Below are 16,496 nucleotides of genomic sequence, written 5' to 3' on the forward strand. Positions count from 1 at the left end.
TTCCATTCAGAAAAGGTAGGAACACTGGTTGTAGGACCATATTCAAATAATGTTGGGCTCTTAAACTGCCCATATAATTATAAAATATGACACCCTGGCCCCTATAGTCTATTTTCATGACTTTTCATACAATTCTGGCGTGTTTTTATCTTGGTGGCGTAAAACACGGGTGCTCCACTGACTGAATAAAACCCTGACAACAGTCAATAGTCACCCATCCATACCTATCTCAGCGCGCACACATCCCCGCTCTTAACGCAAGGATGTTCTACAGTGCAAATACAGCTTTTACATCAACAATAAACAGAATACGAAATAAAATATCATTGCTGTTCCTGTAAATTACCTGCTGGCGCATCTTTACAACGTGAACTGAACTCACAGGTTAACTGAACTACGCTAAGATGTGCAGAAGCGCTGCGCTTTTAAGATATCAACACGCCAAAGTCAGAGCTCACATGCCTCTTAAAGGGAATGTGAAGTTTGGGAATTGATGAAAGACTTTGGGTTGAAAGTGGACATTTCTCTAAAAGCAATTGCTTATGAAATTTTCATTAATTCTATTGGTTTATTATATGTCTTGTTAAATACAATCTATAGAAAACAAGAAGAAGAATGACTATTCATCAACAATTCGTACCAGTTCAAATTATTATAATCTATTTAAAAAGAACAAGATCTATGGACACAATTTTTTTTTTATGATGTGCTATAGGAGTCCTTAATTTTTTCCTAATTCAAAAACAAAAATAAAAAGAAACTGTAAGTAATAATAATAATAATAATAAGTAAACTAGATTTATAATTGTGTAATAAATGTAAATGTTAATGTCTTGATGAAATTTTATTATTTATAATTTGTGATAACAATTTGAAATTTTGGCAACAACCACAGTGCCTTTCCACAATGGTTCTATGAGCAACTATTTTTTTTTTTTTGATAATGAGTATATAATGTATTCATTCAGCAGGAAACCTGCCAACAGACAGTGTATATAAACCTGGAGCTCTTTAGAGCACGTCTCCTCGCTGTCCCCCTCCAGGCCTTTTCTCCTCCTTTGTCTTTGTCATCGCTTCAGTCTCTCTTCTCCTCATCAGCCAAGTGACCCACTTTTCACTCAACATACAGTGATAATAATTTCACTCTGATTAAACAGCACACACTGCTGAGCCCACGGGCCACAGAAGAGATGGCCTGACCACAGCGAAGGGTCTTAGACGCTGATTTTTCTCACGCTAATCATGTGGAGCCAAAACTGGACTAGAATCAGCTTTTATTCTGTTCTCTTGGCAAAGAACATAAAGCAATAATACAGCCAGAAATTTACACAAATTTACACAGTTTACCCTTTCACCCCAAGTGCAGTCAATCAGCCAAGACATATATAAGGCTGCATTAGCCACAAGGCTACAAGTGACACTAAATGTATGTTACACAGCTAAAAGCAATAGCAGCTGGAACATATGTACAATATAGGAATTTTGTTAAAGATTACTGAAAAAGAATAAATCAATTAATCAATCAATCAATCAGCCAAGCCGTGTATGGTGTCTGACGTTTGTTATTTAGTTTTGCATCGGAGCTACAAGGCTAATGTAGCTAACAAGTAAAACACAGGCTTCACACAAGTTAAGTTAGCATGATGCTAACTGCAGGCCTAAATCATAACATGTTCTCCTCTAACTGTGTAAAGTGGTCTATCAATCTTTAATAGACTTGCTTATTTGGATTTTGGCAAAATAAGAGAGGTTTTGCTTAGATTCCATGTTTTGTTAGCTAAATTAGCTTTATTGCTACAGATAAAAAAAAACAAATAAAAGCAAGTTTGGTGTCTTAAGTTTGTTATTTAGTTTTGCCTCTATGTGGTGTTGCTCAGTAATCTCTAAAACATGTGTTTATGTGGATTTAGAGCCTGTACGACAGATTATTGTTTGACAAAAAGAAAAGAATGTGACATAGCTAAAAGCAATAGCACCTGGAAAGTGTGTACAATATAAGGAAGTTTGTTAAAGATTAGTAAAAAAAGAATATAACCTGTTAAAGTGTGTAATAATGTAGGCGTGTGATGCTAACGGCTAATAGTATAAATATATATTTTTTTATTTTTTATATTTTCTAAATAAAAAAAAACTAAAAAACAAATTCCCAACACCAAATCTGTCTTGGCTCACTAACTACATTTAAAATGAGAGGAAAGTTGTTCATTTGGATTTTGGCCAGACCTTAAATTTAACCTCAGCGAGCAGCAGGCCATGCCTGCTCAGCATAAAACAAACCAAGCGCTCGGGCAGACGGGGAGGAATGTGGAACTGCCCGTCCTCCATTCATCAGGGGGAAGATGATCTACTGACTTGCTTAAATCAACAGCAGGGAAGTGTTTAAAGCATTAAAGAGAGACAGAGGTAAAGTACAGAGACAGAAATCTCACTGTAAGAATGTGTAACTGAGATTACTTAACAACTCGACACAGTTTAATCATTCAGGGATGTGGTTAGCACTAACATAGTAGCTCCAAGCTTTGGCTCCCTGGTTAGCCTATGGAAATAAGGCTGGCACAATATTGGAAAACAAATAAAAGTTGCAATATGTCTTCTTTTTCCTATATATTTCCTATCTACAATGAAGAAAATTGCAATGATGTATGACAAAACAGTGGGTTTAATGTGGACCCAACTTTTGACTGGTACTGTACATATATATTTAACAGCACAGTGTGTGTGTGTATGTGTGTATAGACCTACAATTGTGTGTAAAGGCCAGTCTTTGTGTGTATGTGTTTGTGTGTATAGTCCTACATGTGTGTGTATTTAGGTCTAAATGTGTGTGTTTTGTGTGTAAAGACCTATGTGTATGTGTGTATATGCCTACATGTATGTGTATGTGTGTTTGTGTATAGGTCTACAAGTGTGTGTATGTGTGTGTAGGCCAACAATTGTGTGTGTGTGTGTGTGTGTGTATATGTGTGTATAGGCCTACAATTGTGTGTACAGGCCGATATTTCTGTGTATGTGTGTGTATAGGCTTATAACTGTGTGTAAGTCTGTGTGTATAGGTCTACATGTGTGTGTATAGGTCTATATGTGTGTCTACAGCCTCATCACCATTAAACTCATCCTCCTACTCATCTCCCCTCCATCCCTCCATCCCTCCATCCTCACTCCCCTCCCCCGGCTCTATGCAGATGGCCGTTCCTCTTTGGCCCAGGGACACGCAGGCTGCTGTGTCTGCACATGTGTCAGCATCATCATCATCACCATCACCATCATCACCATCACCATCATCACCATCACCATCATCACCATCATCATCATTTATATTAAAGAATTATATAATTAACACAATTCTGCTCAAAAGTCTAAAAACAAAGCTGTAAATAAACCAATCAAGCATAACATTATGACCACCTCCTTGTTTCTATCACCACAGAGCAGCTATTATCAATATTTGGGTCGTGGGTCATTACTCTCAGCACTGCGGTGACGCTGTTAAGCATGGTGGTGGTAGTTAGTGTGAGTGTGTTGTGCGTTTTATTTTTATTTAATAAAAAATAAAAAAATGCAAAAATTCAGGGGATAACATTAAAAAAAGGATCATAAAGTGTTTCCCAGGGAACGGCTTGGGATTGGCCACAACTGTGTAAGTTGTGAGGTATTATCTTGTGAGTATGATGAAGATGATGCAGTGAGAGGGAAGTGTGGAAATCAACCAGGTAATCAGATATCAACAAGCGAGTAGAGTTGAGTGAAGCCAAAAAATATATTTAATTTTGATATATATGTAAGTGCTATTGGAATCAGATCATCATGCTATTCACTTTGTCTATTGGTGGTTGGTGGTTTTAATATTATGACTGATTGGTGTTAATATTGTATTGTTTAAAACAATGTAAATTGTAAATATTTTATTAACAATGTCCATTGCTGTATTTTAACAGAAACAGACAGGTTTATATTTAAAGATTTCTCTATAAATCATCTACAATCTCGTCTCATTTAGCAGCTTCACCAATTAGAAGATCCGTGTTTGACGCTCGTCCAATTAAATCCACACAGTTCGATTATAGCCGGTGGCGGTTCTACAGCTGTATCAGTTTTACAGTCTTTTGTTCTCGGGGTTAAATTGATTTTAAATGTGATATTTTTGGGGATCTGATGGCACTGGGGAAAAAAGCGAGGACTCTTTGTCCTCGTCCTTGAGACAAGGACTCTTTGCCCTTCACACTAAGGGTTTATGGGTTTGGCAGATTATGACATCATGATACTTTTCAAGACATTGTCACAGTAGAAAACATGCGCATGATCCATTATTTCTGGTTAAAAGGATATTATTCTGTAAAGTGAGAAGTTTCTAAATTCTAAACAAAATGAGACAAACTTGGTGCTTGGTTTGCATTTTTATTTTCTCCTAGAAATTTGGGATTAGTAAGAAGTATTTTATACTAAGAAGTATACAAACTAAACTTGGTATTTGTAAAGGAAGTCATTCTTGCAAAAAGAAAACAATGTCCTCATATAGTAACAGTAGTTTATTATCATTAACAATTAAAGATTTGTTTTGCTATTTGCCCAAATTGTCCAAAAACAGCATTTGGTCTTTCTACAGTAAGTAAATAAACTAGTTTATAAAACTGAATGAGAATTCTTATATGCCACATGTTTCTGTCTGGACTGGCTGTAAAAACCTTTGACTGGGATTCCTGCCATCTTGTTTTCAATCAATTGAGTGTAATGTTGTATTCTGGTGCAGAGAAGCAGAAATGTAATGTCCTCATATGAGGACGTTGGGTCTAAAGAGGTTAAGATTCTTCAATTAAACTGATTGTTATGACATTGCTAGGTGGTTGCTATGGTACTGCTAGATGGTTGCCATGCTGTTCCAGGTGGTCGCTGTGGTGTTACTCATAGTCAGTGGTTGATCTAGTGTTGACTGGTGGTTGTTATGGTCAGAACGTTCATGGTCTTCAGTTGAACCACATGGTAAAACGGTGAATATTAATAAAGCACAGCTCCAGAAATGTGGTGAGCGTACAGCAGCTGATTCATTTTCCCGCGGTAATCTCTTATCTCACTAGCCGGCGTATCCTGAGCGCTGGGGTACACACAGCGACAGCGTGAATTCAGGAAGGCGGCCAGGCCCTGCGGACTCCCACTGAGAATTTAATCAGCCTTTGTCTCTGAGTGAAGAGAGAGAATCCCAACACACACCATCACACAGAGAGCAAACCAGCAATCAGCACTGCACAAACAACCACACACCATCAAACACACTCTCTCTCTCTCTCTCTCTCTCTCCATCCCACCATCTCTCTATCTATCTCTCTCCATCCTACCATCTCTCTATCTATCTCTCTCCATTCTACCATCTCTCTCTCTCTCCATCCATCACACCATCTCTCTATCTATCTCTCTCTCTCTCTCTCTCTCCCTCAATCCCACCATCTCTCTATCTCAATCCCACCGTCTCTCTCTTTCTCTATCTCTCTCTCTCTCCATCCCACCGTCTCTCTCTTTCTCTATCTCTCTCTCTGTCCATCCCACCGTCTCTCTCTCTCTCTCTCCCTCAATCCAACCATCTCTCTATCTCAATCCCACCATCTCTCTATCTCAATCCCACCATCTCTCTATCTCAATCCCACCATCTCTCTATCTCAATCCCACCGTCTCTCTCTCTCTCTCTCCCTCAATCCAACCATCTCTCTATCTCAATCCCACCATCTCTCTATCTCAATCCCACCATCTCTCTATCTCAATCCCACCATCTCTCTATCTCAATCCCACCGTCTCTCTCTTTCTCTATCTCTCTCTCTCCATCCCACCATCTCTCTCTCTCAATCCCACCGTCTCTCTCTTTCTCTATCTCTCTCTCTGTCCATCCCACCGTCTCTCTCTCTCTCTCTCCCTCAATCCAACCATCTCTCTATCTCAATCCCAGTATCTCTCTATCTCAATCCCACCATCTCTCTATCTCAATCCCACCATCTCTCTCTTTCTCTATCTCTCTCTCTCCATCCCACCATCTCTCTATCTCAATCCCACCATCTCTCTCTTTCTCTATCTCTCTCTCTCCATCCCACCATCTCTCTATCTCAATCCCACCATCTCTCTATCTCAATCCCACCGTCTCTCTCTTTCTCTATCTCTCTCTCTCCATCCCACCATCTCTCTCTCTCAATCCCACCGTCTCTCTCTCTCAATCCCACCATCTCTCTCTCTCTCTCTCTTCATCCCACCGTCTCTCTCTTTCTCTGCACTCTGTCTTTTAATATCACTCTTCTTCTCAGCTGTTTCTACTCAGAAAAAGGAACAGGGTGCATCCATCCACTGTACAGAATCTGTTAACTGGAAAAGAGAGAAAGATTTGTGAAGAGAGAAAGAGAGAGAGAGAGACAGTGAGAGAAATAGGAAGGGTGAAGGAGAAGTGGAGGATAAAGTGTGTGTGAGAGAGAGAGAGAGAGAAATATGACAGGCCTAATCCAGCCTTGTAGATCAGGATTAAAGTGCTGATTCCTCTCCTCATATTTATGTAACGCAGCTAAAAGGAGTTCAGATGTTCCAGACTGTTTCTGTTCTCAAATCTCACCATCCTTCACTGATTAACTCACTGAAAACTGTTTCACACATGGGTTAAAGGTCCTGCTGGAAAATGAAATCCAGAGCTCCACTGACCATCACTGATTGGTGGAAACTTCACACTAGACCTGGAGCAGCTTGGACTGTGTGTCTCTCCACTCTTCCTCCAGACTCTGATCCCTGGATTTACTTTAAATGAAATGTAAAATTTACTGATGATCAGTGATTGTTTTGGAGAGACATGTCTGACATCTGCTGGTGTTGATCCACTGTGTTTTATTATCAAGTCCAAAGTCACCAATAAATCTCCACAAATCTCTGATGCATCTAAAACCAAATCCTCAGTTTTTATTCTCCTTTAACCTCAGAAGTATAACATTTTTGTCTTATTTTTGTCAATTTTAGGAGAAACATCTGTGAGCATCAAAGATAACCATGTAAGCAATAAACATTTCCTCTGGGTCCTACTAATTTACCTGGAATAATATTAGCTTCAGCAGCTCCAGTCCTAAAACTAAAGCAAGAAGCAAAATCCAGACATCCCTCATGTCTACAGCAAGGGGAAGGGGATTATTCTGTAAATCTGATTTGCAGCCAAACTGTTGCTTTAACTGTCTATCACGACACTGAACTGGTTAAAGTAGTAAAGCAGAATCCAGTTCTGTCAGTAAAGTGTAATGTGTGTCCTTCATTCCCACGGGGGGAAATTGTGTGATGCCGTCACACAATAGATACTCAAAAGTCTCGGGAACGGTTTGCGCTAATCCAATCACGACTAACTCGGTTAGTTCGGAGGAAATTCCGACACGTATCTGAAGAGGAAAAGCACACAGAGCGACTCTGTCTTATCTCTGATCCCACCTAAAACAGGACGCTGTTTATCAGCTCCTAAATTTAACCTGAAGAGCTCCGGCAGTGGCAGCGGTGGGACCTGGGCCAGCATGTGGAGGGGGATGGGGATGATAGCGAGCGAGAGGCTTTCAGGAACGAGAACAAGACGGAATTAGAGAGAAAACGTAACTTAGGAACGTAGATGAAAGGAAAGGAGGATGAAGGAGAGGAAGAGCAGGCAGAAGAGGGTCAGAGAGGAGGAGGAGGAGGAGGAAGAGGAAGCTGCTAGGCGGCTCAGTGGGGAACGCAGCCCGTATCAGATGTGATTATGTCACTTCTGTCAGACTTCTTAAGCGTTACACGGTTTACATTTCCCAGAACAACACGGCAGGCCGAGGGTGGCCTTCCCGCCAGGCCTCCGATAACACGAGCCGTGCTGCAGAGATTCCTCCGCAGATATTTCCCCAGCGCCACCTTATTAGCACATCCCGTCACCCCGCCTCTGATACCATGATTCTCACAGTTGGAACCATTAACATCGTTTAAGTAGATGGCAATTACGCAATCAGCAATAATTAGGCTCTGATGGCAGAATTAGACTTTGGACGGCGTGTATACTATGAATTATATAGGGAGACAAATGGCAGGGAGGAATATACATTTTTCAAATCTCTAAAAAAGTGAAAAGTCAATATGCTGGGGAAAGCAGTCATGTCCAATAAGAATGCACAGAATATTTGGCAACCAAAACTATTCGGCAAAAAATGAGAGTAGGTAAAAAGCACTTTTAAATTATACCGAATAACAACTGATTAATTTTAAGTCATACTCTGTAGGGATGAACTAAATCTTCAAAAACTCCTGCATCCACACTGCAATTAAAAAAACAGGAGGACCGCTGTGCAACACCAGACCGATAGGGGTGACGCTTGCCGAATAAAAGGTAAAGACTGGTTTATTTACAGAGCCGTAAACAAAATAACACAGCCAGATAACAGATGTAACAGAACTCACAGTATAAACAGAAGACATAGTAGTAAAAACAGTCCAAGATCCGAAGCCAGAGAGACAGTCCGATAATACAACAAATCCGATAAGGGCAAAGACAAAAGGCAAAATCCGTAATACAGGAAAAAGGGTCATAACAAAAGGGGCAGGCAGAAAAGGGTTTGGAAAAACGCTCAGTACGCAACATGAGTCAACAATACCTCACAAAGTACAGACGCTAACAGAACCCTATATATACAAAACCTAGAATTACTATGAACTGGAACAACTTAGAACACAGGTGACTCAGAACGGTGGAGAGTAATGCGATTGGGTGAAGGTGAGTGGCTAACAGTGACGTCATCGCCAGTGGGTTTATGGGAAATGGAGTTCGGGAGTGTGAAAGGAGAGCCTAGAGACGTGACACAGTGATTTTTCTTTTTTTTTTTTGCATTCTCGGTCACATGACATCGTGTGAATTCAGCTGCAACTGGAAATATCTGCAGAAAACTGTGCCAGACTGAGGTGTCAGTAGCTCCTCCTTTTCACTCGATGCTGTTTTTACGTACATCTCCGTGGAAACGCACACGCCCAAAGTGTACAGTAATTACGGTGTGCAGCAGTGGACAAATAGCTATTTTATTAAAGGTGAGGAGACAAAACTCTTAATAGGGGTTCAATTCCAGGTCTGGGTGACTACAGAATGCTGTGCTACACCAATAAGAGTCTTTGGGCAAGACTCCCAACACTACATTGGCCCAACTCTGTAATAATAATAAGCTTGTAAGTCACTCTTTTGATAACCTCGAGTCTCAGCTAAATGCCGTAAAGGTAATTGTAAATATAAATGTTTAATTGTCTTAGCTTTTCCACTTGTTTACTACTTTTTTCAGCATCCAGTTATTTTTTGTTAAATCTCCTGCTCCTGAGTTACGGCCGGGCTGATATTATTAAAGATAGTAACCATGCATCCATCGCTTTCTTCTTTATCTTCTACCCCCTCCCACCTCCACCACCTCCATCCCACCGCTCCTATTTGCTCACCCCACTGCAATCAAGTCCTTTCAGAGAGCACAATGGGCCGGAGCTCTGGATCAGATATGGCCTGTTGCTTTCTCCCGGGGGGCTTTGTGAGTGGGGCGGCGAGCGTCCAGGAGCTCTAAATCTTCAGGGTGCACTTAAGCCTCCATGTCTGCCTGCCTCTAATGCACCACAAGCACTGCAGCAATACCCCCAAAGCCCTATAAAGGGGGGGGCGTGGGGGCACAATCGCTAATTTATCTGTGTGCAGGCGGCATTTCAGTCTCAGAAGCCTATCTGCGTCACCCCGACCCGTCTGAGGAGGAAAAAGCCAAAGAAAAAAAAAATGTGGAGATGGAGATGTGGTATTTCCAATAGTACAGGACTCACTGGCGTAGATGAACACGGCGTAAACCCATTGGCACGGTGCCTAACGCCAGGCGTGGGCCAGTGGAGCTGTGTTCTCTGGATTGATGGTGCTCCATAGAGACAGCATCTTAGTCCGCTAAGCCATTAGGAGCCCTGAAGTCTTGAAGGATTTTGTTTTTTCTTTCACCAATTTTTGTAGATTAAACATTACCAACCTGCAGACGCGGAGTAATCATAAAGCACAGCAGCTAGCAGCTAGCATCATTTGCACTAGGGCTGCACGATATATCGTTTAAGCATTGCCATCGCGATGTACGCATGTGCAATATCGCAGGACATGCAATGATGTCACTTAAGGCAATTAAATCAAACATGTCATGTTGCAATGTTTCGATTCTTGACACAAGAAGTAGATACACAGCGCTGTCTCTGTGTCTGTATGATTGACAGGCTGCTGCTGCCTGAGAAGCGTAAGGGAGGCCATGAGAGGGAGTCCGTATTATTTAGTTTCTGAACTGAAATCAAAAGCATTTCTAAGTGAAAAAGAATATGGACAAACTATTGTGTTTAATATTGGTGGTACCAGTGTGCTGGAACGACCGTCCCTGCTAAGCCTAATATATTATTATTTCATTATTCTAAAAACTGGAGGGTCGGGTTGCTTTTCGTGGGAGTTCTTCTTCTTCTGCCCATGTCACACGTCTTTACGCACTTACTTTACGTCACACGTACAGCCTCTTAAAGAGGATCCGGCTCATTTTTACTGAACGCGAGCGGCTGGTGGAGCAATGGGGACTTCAGAAGAGGAAACTCAGAGCTCAGTAGCTCCTCCATTCACTCATAGTAAAACCAAAGAAACGAAGGAGTGAAGTTTCTGACTGAGCTCTCTCTCTCTCTCTCTCTCTCTCTCTTTAACTGAACATAACCTGGATTCGGATTCATCTGCTCTGAAAGGAGACCGCATCACACCCACCCAGTTTAAAATGATTCTTCTGCATGATGCTCGGTGCAATTACCTATTCTCACCAGAGAGGGCACTAAATCCCCCAAATCCCAAAACTTACAGCTTAGTTTTAACTTTTTGGACTTTTTGGAGTTTTTAATTGGCTGTTGACAGGATTTATCGAACTGTCAACTCCAACTAATCAAAAATCTAGAGATTAGAGGCAGCACAGTCTCAGAAAAAATGAGAATCAGGGCTAAGTTAGGGCTAAAACCTTGTAACCTGACCCCGGTTAAACACAGCCACAGAACTGTGCCGTATCTTCCAGCGGTTTAAACTGGTTAACTGTGGCCTGCGGGTCAGAGGTGGCGTGTGGTTGTGTAGACGCCTGCGGCTCACATAAAGCTCCACTTTCACTCCAGCATATGGTCCTGCTGCAGGTCATACAGGAGACAGAGGCAGGACTGCTGACTCAGAAAGTCCTCTATAGCCTACCTGAACAGTACACACACACACACACACACACTCACAGTACTGTGTGTATTCCAAATCACACACAGGTAACAGTGCAGCTGAGTGAAAGCTGAGCCCAGGCTTTATCAGAGAGCAGGCTGGGTGAGTGATATGGATACAGACAGGCCTCAGGACGACTGCAGTCCCGGCGTTTATTCAGCTCCACAGTAACCCAGGACCTGCTTAGGATTCTCAATAACAAATCCATACCACCTGAAACCTGCCTGCAGCCGAGAGAGCGGGACCACCGAGGCTGGGGGCTCTCATCAAAAAACCACGCTACATTACCCCTCACTGCCTCTCAGTGACTCTTATCCAGTACTAAACAGACAGAAAGAATAATATGCATCGAGTATGTTATATATACATCATTTAATACAGAAAAAAAGTATTAAGAGATCTGCTTTTTAAATCTTTCTTCTGCATCAGCTGCCGGAGCCCTGAGAGAGCACATTTGGCTTTGCTCTCTCTCTGGGTGGGTACAGTATATCAGTAGATGGCGCTCTCCTTGCACCATATCACTCCTAGGGTGATGTGGATCAGCACAAGGCTACGTCTGTGAGCTGATGTATCAGAACCGAGCCGCTGCTCTTTCCTCAAAGTGCGCTGTGATGAGACAGCAGTTCAAAAAGAGGCGGAGTCTGACTTCACATGTGTCGGAGGAGGCGTGTGCTAGTCTTCACCCTCCTTGTGTTAAAGCATCACTAGTGATAGAGGGAGTCCTAATAAGTGGCTTGGGTAATTGGCCATGTAAATTGTAAAATAAAAATGAGAAAAAAATAAAAAATGAAATCTCTCACAGATATTAAAAAAGTACGTATTTATATGTAATATTTGCTGTAAATATATTGTAGTCCTACCTACCAACCTACCTACCTATTTATCTACCTACCTACCTATCTACCTGATTACGTTCAGCCACAAGAGCATTAGTGAGGTCACACTGCTTTTCTCTAGTTTTTTTTTATCCTACTTTAATTGAAGTCCTGCACAGTTTATCATTTTTAGCATTGATATGACAATGTACAGACGTGCAAAAGTCTTCAATAGTCTGCAATTTCAATATACATTTTTAAAAACATTTATATCATAAACATGGATCAGTGATGTCTGTCAAAATTTGCTAAAAGTTATGTTTTTTTTTGGAATATCACAATATATATGGCAGAAAAACTAAATATTACAATGTAAACGTTCCCAATATAGTACATCCCTAATATATTGTCCTTATTATGTACAAAAACAAGCATGTGCACGCACACACACACACACACATCAGTCAATCAGAGAAGTGGGAGTAGGGTTGAGCGTTAGCGTAGCAACCAGCAGCAGCCGAGCCTCTGTGTCTTATCATCAGCAAACAGGAAATTCAGACAAAGACTCAAATCACCCTTAATCTCCCAGCAAACAGACGTCCAGTATTACACTGCTCTCTCTCCTCCCAGAAACCACTGCTCTCTCACCCGCTCTCTCACACACTCTCACACCAGCCTGAAGGAAACCAGTAAAACAGCATACAGTAAACAGCCTGCGCTGTGATTGGCCGCTGCTCGCATAAAGAGTGGAGGTTCTCTCTCTATACTGAATCAAAATCATTTTATATATCATTTATATGTTACACACACACTATAACAGGGGTTGGCAATAGACGAGCCGTGGGCCAGATGTGGCCAGCATGCATGAAACATCTAGCCTGTGAGATTGTTTGAACTATAATAATAATAATAATAATAATAATAATAATAAGGAACGATAATGAACAATAAATAAATAAATAAATAAACAAATAAAATGCTTCTCTGGTGAGCTTTTGTTTACCATCCCCCCTGTCTGTCTCTCTCTGTTGCGCTCAACGTGACTTTCGTTTAGTTAAGTTATATGGATATATGGAGATATTTGGAGTGCATTATTATTATTATCATGACTAATAATTCTGTATCATTAACTTCTGTTACAAATCTGATAAAATTCTTGTATTTTTTTTTTATATATCTCAGTTAGGGGTGTGCCATATCGTATCGTATGCAATAATAAAATTAGTTTTTCGTTTTGTTGCAGTAGTGTATTCTTGATTTTTTTTATTTTTTATTCAGTGTTTTGTCATATCACCAAGAGTATCGTTATCACGAATATACCATGAAATATCGTAACATTATTTTAGGGTCATATCTTCCTGGCCAAGGTCAAGTTGGAAATCATAGGGCATCTCAAAACAATATATATCACTATAAGGCAATTCTCTACAATAATTGCAGGTTTATGAACCCTATTTATTTGATTAGCAGCACCACTGGAGTAATAAAGCAGCAAGTAAACTTAAGGGGTTTTAATAAATATATGGATATTTGACACCACATATCAATACAATACAATACTATCAAAATCACACAATACATTGTGAAATCGATATATTGTCCAGTATGTAAAAAAAATCCACCGCTCAGGTTTTTCACATGTGATCTCTTTCAAACAGCCTGTTAATGAAACACATACACACACACACACACACACACACATACAAAGCCTTTAACACATTGCAATTCACCACGGACTAGCTCCAAAAAAATTACCCCAGCAAATGAGGCCATGCAGTAATTAGAATGTCTGTATTTCAATTACCCGCTCTTTTCCAGCCCCTCTCAAGGTCGCGTGCTGGTTAAATTGGATTGGTGATGAATCAGGACGAGTCTGGGGTTCAGCACCTTATGTCCTTATGTTGGGTAAACCTGGGTTTGTGTTGTGTTAAGCCAGGTGTGAATAAATGGCAAGGTTGGTTGGGTGGTTTGGTGGGATAATAAGAGGCTTTCTTGGTGGCTGACCAGGTGGGTTGGTAGTTAGATATGTTGGTTGGACTATAAGAGGATACCCTATTTAGTGGGGTTTTGTGTAGTTAGGTAGGTGGGTGGTCAAGTGATATAATAAGAGGTTATGTTGGTGGGTGAGCAGGTGGTTTGGTAGTTAGATGATAAAAGGGTATTTTGGTGGGTTTTGTGTAGTAAGGAAGGTGGGTGGGTGGTTATGTAGGATATGTTATGAGGGTATGTTGGTGGTTGGGTGGGATGGGCAGTTAGGTTGGTAGTTGGATATATAGGTAGTATCATAGGACGGTATAATGATGGGTGGGCAGTTGAGTTGCTGTTTTTTTGTATAATTAGGTAGGTGGGCGGGTGGTTAGGTGGTATCATAGGATGGTATGTTGGTGGGTGGGTAGTTGAGTTGCTGGGTTTTTGTATAATTAGGTAGGTGGGCGGGTGGTTAGGTGGTATCATAGGATGGTATGTTGGTGGGTGGGTAGTTGAGTTGCTGGGTTTTTGTATAATTAGGTAGGTGGGTGAGTGATTAGGTGGTATTGTAAGATGGTATGTAGGTGGGTTTGGAATTGAGTTTGTTGTTTTTTTGTGTAGTTAGGAGAGTAGGTGGGTGGTTATGTAGGATGATGTGAGGGTATTTTGGTGGCTGGGTGGGTAGGCAGTTAGGTTGGTAGTTAGACAGGTAGGTGGTTGGATGGTTAGGTGGTAAATTATGATGGTATATTGATGGGTGGGGAGTTGAGTTGCTGGGTTTTTGTGTAGATTGGTAGGTAGGTGGGTGGGTGATTAGGTGGGATGATAAGAGGGTATATTGGTGGTCTTTTAAATCTACAGAGAGACAGATCATGTCTTGCATGAAAAAAAAACATAAAATCTCTAGTCACTGCTTTAAAATAAAGTTATAAGATGGTAATATTTTATCCCTACAAGTCCAACACGATGCGGCCCACCTACTCCCCGCTACGCCCCACCACACTGCCGTGACTAACTTTCAGCTCCACCTTATTAAAGCCACACTGGGACCATTCACCTGCTCTTCCCCCCCCCCACCGCTACACTATACAGAGCTCATGTCCTCCGTCAGAGCGAGCCGGAGAGCAGGGAGGACTGAGAGAGGACTGAGAGCGAGTTTCAGGGTGACACGCATCATTAGCCCGTCCCGTCGTTCCTCTCCTTCACCTCGCCTCCAGAGAGAACAAATGTATTCAATTTGGGTTAAAAGAGTGCATTTAGGAAGGAGCGCCGGCGCTGGCTGGCGAGACGAGGCAGGGATTTGAGGATTAACGCCGCTCCTGTGTTTCTCACTCGGCTGTAATTGAGAGATTCAGGATAGGGGGCTTTCACTGAGAGCTGGCACTAATTAAAAAAAGACCGGCCTGGTAACACAACTCAGAGAGAGCCCAAATTATCCCCCTGCTTTTTCCCACCGCACTAATGCCTCTATCTCCATCTAACATCTTTCCAGGCTATTTTCTCTCTTTTTCTCCTCGTTCATGCGGTGTTCTTTCCAGCTTTTGATCCGACACAAACATAAAAACCAACACAACACGTAGACGGCCATTCCAAAAAACTTTTATCAGGAACAAACACAATTTTTCAATTCCACAACGTTAAATATACATTACCTGACTAAAGACTCCAAGTCTAAAGTCTCCACCTGGATGTAAGTAAGTAAATGATGTGTTGGTTGGTTGATGCTGCAGTTGGTCTGCAGGTTTAGGTTCAGCAACAGTATGTGCTGAGAGAATGAGGTCAGCTGACTACCTGAATATACTGAATATAAACCAGGTTATTCCTGAATCAATGGATTTCTTCATATTCCAAGATGAACAATGTCAGGATTCATGGTGCTGGAATTGTGAAAGTGTTCAGGGTTCAGGGAGCATGAGATCATCATTTATCATTTTCACACATGGATTGAGAGAGAGTTCACCACAGAGTCCAGATCTTAACCTCATTGAGAATCTTTAGGATGTGCTGGATGGAGAAGAGCTGCTTTGTGCAGTGGTCAGACTCTACCATCATCAATGCTGCTGCAAGATCTTGGTGAAAAATTAATCCAGCAACACTGGATTGAAATAAAATTTGTGACGTTGCAGAAGCAGAAGCACAGGGATTTCTTCAGATTTGATGATATAATGTACTGTAAGAAAAACTACCCTATATTCTTTAACAGTAAAAAAAAGGTTAAAATAACTGCTAGCTTGCACATTTATTAGTCTGTAGTCTTATCGTACAAAAAAATATGAACAAAAATGTTTTTTACCCTGAAATACCCTGAAATATTGTTATATTAAATGGTCCATCAGGGAACATTTTGCTGTTTGTAGGAAAAGAAAATTCACACTGTTCTCATTTTCCATTAAATAATATTTACTAGAGTATATGTTTCTGTCTACTATCATTTATTTTACTACAATTCTGGATATATAGAGTGCATAATAAGTATTAGG

The 16,496-nt window shown here is 41.1% G+C and overlaps 1 protein-coding gene across 1 annotated transcript in view; it reads right to left on the reverse strand.

The window, feature by feature from the left end:
- bcr (BCR activator of RhoGEF and GTPase) overlaps window positions 1–16,496 on the reverse strand; it is a 137,337-nt gene that overhangs the window by 66,500 nt on the left and 54,341 nt on the right. The window lies entirely within an intron of this gene.

Source organism: Astyanax mexicanus, chromosome 17, assembly GCF_023375975.1.
Source record: "Astyanax mexicanus isolate ESR-SI-001 chromosome 17, AstMex3_surface, whole genome shotgun sequence".
Classification (NCBI taxonomy): Eukaryota; Metazoa; Chordata; class Actinopteri; order Characiformes; family Acestrorhamphidae; genus Astyanax; species Astyanax mexicanus.